Here is a 6000-nt window from a genome sequence, read left to right as displayed (position 1 = left end):
ATTGTGCTGTCCTATTACCGTATGTCATAACAAAGAGGTGCCAACATACTGTTATTGCCTCCAGCTTTCTGGATAGGATCTATTTCAATTAGAACTAGCATTTTACCAAAGTATCTCAGAAAAGAAAAACATTGTAAACATTATATACAGGTACTACGTTCCATTTCAGTCTGAGTCCTGTTTATTTGTTTAAGGCTCAAAGCTGGGAAAATGCCACCTCTTCGCATCGAGAAATCTATCATCTCCCTAGGAAAATATAAGCGTTAGTGATGAAAGCAGTATATTTCTATACAGGTCAGGCAAGAGCGAAAAGTTCAAATTCTTTGTCCAGTAGAACTAATCTAACTATTTCTCTAGTTACAATAAAGTAACAAAACTTTTAAAGTTCTTAGAAATCATTCGGACATATTTTGTTGGAAATTATGAAATCTTAAAAATGCAAACAAACCACAACTGTACTGTTATTGCTGACAGCATAGGACACCACCATATGCTGTCTGAGATGTGCAGGACAGGCTGCTCAGCACAGTGTGCTGCATGTTTAAGTGAATTTTCACAGAACAACGGCTATATGTAACTGTGGTATATGTAGCATTTACAGTAGTCCACGGTTCAGACAGTTTTGGTCTGCCAGTAATGTAATTAGGATGACCGAAATCCCTTTTACAGAACTCTTCATAGCAAATGATCTCTCTCAAGCAGTAAAAACAATGTGACTGGTGAAAACCATGAAGAAATGTGTTGCAAACCATATGTTCGTAGTTTAAGTGCTTGGCAGACAGAGGATGTAGCAACTGATGGTCCAGATTTTCTGGTTCAGTGGACAGAAAATAAATCACTCTGTTGAGAGGAAAGATTCCTCTGCCCTAGGCACCCAATAAGGTCAAAAAGTAAATAAGCAATAAAGGCAGCTTCCTGTCAGAGATTTTACCAGTTTATATGAGTAAAGATTATCTGTAAATTCAAGTTTTACGGTTCTATAAATAGAGCTGGAACCCACCCCCCCCGCCCGCCCACCCTTCCTTCCATGTTTCCATCTGGTTAATAAATAATCCCAGAACTGGAAAGACATATTACACGCTACATGGAGAAAAAGAAGAGTGTGAAAATAAAGAGGAAAATATATATATCATGAATTAAAAGATGTATAGGATCATAAGAATAACTTGTTCCGAAGCACTGGAGTAAACATGTAATAATTCCTCAGTGACCAGTGCAGTGTTTTCAAGAGCAAAGGGAGTGGGTGCTGTCTGAGTCAACTCTGCTGAGCTCAGATTTCATCCCTGACAACCATTGTGGAGTTTAGTTTTTAGGCCTATTTGTTTTTCTTTTTTCTCTTCAACCACTGACCTCTGCTCTATAAGTGTGCTGAAATATTAGTGCTTGTTAGCTGTATAAGACTCCTTTCACCCTTATGTCCTGTTAATGAGGAAGAGTTTACTATGCAAGTGCCCCCCCCTCCCCTCCCGCAGCCCTGGATCTCTTCCGACCGATCCACTCTGCGTTCTGCAGAAAAAGTGGAAGAGGTCCAAACACCTGGCTGCCCTTGATCTCTACCACTCTCTTATGTCTACATTCTCCTCCTCACTCACCTCTGCAAAAAGACTTACTTTCAATCACTCTTTGAATCCACTGCCAATAACGCCCACAAACATTTTACCACATTCCCTACCCTCTTCGCCCCTCCATCCTCCTCCTTCATCTATCTGTGCAGATGATTTTGCCTGCTTCTTTTCTAAAATTGCCGATATCCACAAACTCTTCAACACCCCTTTCTCCTCCTATCTCCTATTAACTGACCTTCTTTTTCTTCTTCCTCACCTCTCTGACTCTGAGCTCTCCTCTCTGCTTCAAGGCCACAAACCTACCACGTGCGCCCTTGACCCCCGACTGCTCCTGATCTACTCCCCTTCATCTCCTCCCTGCTCTCTGGTCCACATCTAACCATACACCAAGGAAAGTCAGGCTTTCCCTAACTCCAAGGCCTGGCCAGTCACTGGACTTTAAACTCAATGAGCTTTTGTTTCCTGTCCTTGACTGAACTCTGCAGAAGCATCCCAATGAATGGTGTTTCCATGGCTCCCGTCATTCATATTCCATGAGAGAACTGAGCAACAAACCTCACATGATGGATAGACCGTGTATCACTATATTATATAGTTTACCTCTCTCTCTCTCTCAACAAAGAAACATAACCTCACAATCATCTGACCTGATGAGGATTTCCAGTGAATATTCCTCTGTGCCGATCGTTTTCCAGCTCTGGTAAGTGAGTTTTTAATTAACGAGGCTTTTCTTCAGTTATGACTCATTGCTTCAAGAATAGTGTCATTTAATTTACCCACACATGTCAGCAATAAAATATGCTTATGTTCCAAAAGAAAAACACATGCTCATCCACAGGATTTTAACCCCCTGCATCAATGGTTACTGTTTTTTTCCATTGGCTGTTTTTACAAAGATGCTGATGGGAGAAATAACACATTGACATTCATGGGTTGGGTAACCTTCAGAGAAATATGCTCTGCTACCCATTATATATAGTCTGTTTAGAGGTTGGATAGTCCATTTGTGATTGTTGATCTTGTCCATAAAATATGTAAGTATGCTGCAACCTTAAAATAATAATAATTAATATTAATAGTAGTAGTAGCAGCAGCAGTACTTATTTAATGGACACATTTCTCCAATGTTACTTTCATTTAAAACTACATGTAAGGGTAGATCCAGGCACCTATAGAAAACAAAAATAAAGTTTCAACTTCTGAAATGAAGCTCCCCAACTGACCTTGGCAGGTAGTCAGTATGAGAGACTGGAGAAACACCATGCTCTGGGAATGTGGAATTCATCTCAATGATATGGGAAACTAATGTATGGGCTAAATAGTTCACAAGTTCACTGTGGTGTCACAGTAAATCAAGCTAAATGGGACCTTCATTGAAGTAACAAACCGTTGAGTTTCATTTTAAATACCAGCCAAAACCTGAATAACCTCAAGTTGTAAACACACCTGCTTTGGAAATGTTAAAAGGAAAATCCGATACACTCTTCCATTATTGTACCACTCCACAAGGCCCTGAAATAGTCTTAAGTGGTTACATTTGTTATTGTATGACTTAAACCAGACCCAAAAGTATCGTGAGTGGCATTGTATCACCAGATCACATATTCCCATAGTGTGTGTAAAAAACAATTAGATAATGGATTCATCATATTTAATAGTGCAGGACCAAACTGGCTACTCTCTTATGGCCGAGTCCCCTTTAGGCTTCCAGTGACTTGATTTATTAGAAGAAGCCTAGTGGGTAGAAAATAATGTGAAGCTGATAAATGTCAGCCTGTGTCATCAGTTTCCACTTATATTTCTGGCCAGCTCTGACTCCGGCCCCTGCTCTGAAAGAACCAGAGGTATTCGACAGCGTGTCCAATAGCCCCCCAGCAAGGGATTTGCAGAATGTGGTGCTAGGAAAACAAGGAAAATAAGGAAGATGAATAGAAGTCGAAATTCACATTCTGCAGAGGGCTTGTTTCTTTGACATCACTCTCTAGAGAAATATACAAATGCCAGGACCACACCAGCAAGAGAAACAAATTAATAGCATGTTCACTGGTTTTGGTACAGATGTCTTGTATTTCCTGTGCTGTTTTATGTGCTCACTAAGAGCTTGAAAAAAAAAAAACACAACAACTGGGAAATGAACAAAGCAGAAAACCTGCAGCTCACAGCTCTGGCCAAGCTTACAGAATTGTACCATTGTTAGTTATCTTGTGGTGTATACCCCTCTGCCATGCGCCTTTGAGTTCTCATACGACGAATAAGTGATCTTGAAAAGTACTGATTCTGTACTGATGCTTCTTAATCTTGGGTTAATTCTGTTAATTCTTTATAAGAACATTTCTATTGGGGAAAATTATCCCAGTTTCTGGATAAATGTGGAACACCAAACAGATGGTGGTGCTACTTAATTGAAGTACATATTTTTTATTAGTTGAAGCTGTTCCATATTTTAATGGAGACTTAAAATAAACTCAAATTATTTCTCAGTCAATTAAACCAAGTTACTACATGGGCTTAAGGTCTACGATTTGTCCACCACATTGAATTAATCATCCCGTATTTTGTACTTTACACGTCACTGACGTATTGTTACGGGACTTACACAAATACAGATAAAATGCAGACACACACACACACACACACACACACACACACACAAGGGAGATGTTACCAATCATGAGGGCATGTCATTTAAGGTGCACCTAAATAGAAACCTTTTCTTAGCCAGTCCAGTATGAAGGCTAAAGGAAAGGTAGTGGAGCGGCCTGGGACACTACCTCACCACAGCTCCATATGGAGTAATCCTCATCCTGCCTCCAACCACAAAACGGGCATTGGAAGTGGGCTGATTGCTATAGCTCACCTCTGGTATTGGTAACATATAAAATGTATGAGCGTATTTTAGACCACTGTTACTCTTTGCTTTTCATTTTGGTTGTACAGATAGAGAGACTGAAACAAAAGGTGAGTTGATTAAAAGTCTGTTTTATGTTGTTCCTGTCTAAATGTACAGATATGAACTTTATCATCCACAATGGGGAACAGAGCTGGGGAGGCCAGAGACTACCTCATCAAGTCCTATTGTTTTAGCGCAAAGGTTACAATTTGATTACTAAAATCAAATGCTTTAATTATAACACAAAGTGCTCTGGACTTTATAAACATTGCACGCTTTCCCTTGTGAAAAGGTTAATATAAACTGACTCCTTAACCAGAGAGGTGTTGTAATCTTTTACTTTTAAGGTCTGCCCTATAGGGAGTCTGCCTTTTCTCCTCTTTGAAAAGGTCCATTTGTCAGGAGGTTTATGATTCACTGTTTACATTTGCATCCAGACTTCATATTAAACACATTAAAATAAAAACAGTAAACTGTACACATAGACAATTAATTACTAGGGTATTTAACTATCCTGTGAGTATATATACACTTTCAGCACATTAACAATGTATGTGTGTGTAGAAGAGACCCATACCGAAATATTGAGCAACAGAAGGAATGTACAAAAATCAACAGGATTAATGTATAGGTTTGGAGTTGAATTATAGTACAGATTTTTTTAATTTAAGGAAAAGTACATTTAAATTAACAATCATCTACAGTATATATAATCACCAGCACATGTGACTATCAGCTTAAGAGACTTACTTTCAAGAGAACAGTGTAGCATCAGTTGCCACAGACAGTATTATGTATATAATTCAACCCTTGATTATTCAAATAGGAAGGCTAAATGAGTTTACAAGCTGTATATTTAAATCTGTTGATGGTTAACAAAAATACAAACACACAAATAACAAAAGTACTGTGGTGATTATGCAAACCAAAAGACTGTAACAATAAAAATATGCCAACCATATTGGTATCCTTTCTACTTTTGTAATAAGCAGCCTTGTATGACCATTAGTCTAGTAATGCTGTAACAATCAAGACAGTACAAAGGGTTGAAGGCAGGAGGGTTTTACATTGTCTTTGACACACCCCAGCAAAAATGCTAAATTATATGATTTTGAAACGGATTGAAAAACTGATGTAATATTGCAAATACAAAATACCATCTTAAACAATACATTACAACAATCAAATATGAATTCCACCCATATAAGGTTGGACCTACCAAGCAGTGGCCGCAGTAAACAGTGAGAAGATGTTAAAAGCAATAAATAAAATAGGTTCGAGCTTTCCCTTCCATATGTTGCCAATGATCGCAAAAAAATAAATAAAAAAAATGAAAAAGACCATGAAGTTCAATGTTTCCCTAATGTGGCCTGCTGGCATTGGCTTTGTGAAGCTCATTGCATAACTCTTTGGAAAGTTTGTTTTAGAAGCAAAACAGGGAGGTCCTTCAGGGAGCTTTATCAAAACATGGGCAGTTCCCTGTGAATCCCTGTGGATCTCTGCATATAAGTGATTTTTCCCTTATCCAAGCCCCTGTCAGCTCAT

The sequence above is a fragment of the Amia ocellicauda genome, chromosome 1, assembly GCF_036373705.1.
Source record: "Amia ocellicauda isolate fAmiCal2 chromosome 1, fAmiCal2.hap1, whole genome shotgun sequence".
In the NCBI taxonomy this organism is placed as follows: domain Eukaryota; kingdom Metazoa; phylum Chordata; class Actinopteri; order Amiiformes; family Amiidae; genus Amia; species Amia ocellicauda.
The sequence above is the reverse complement of the archived record's forward strand: the minus strand, read 5'-3'. Positions refer to the sequence as shown.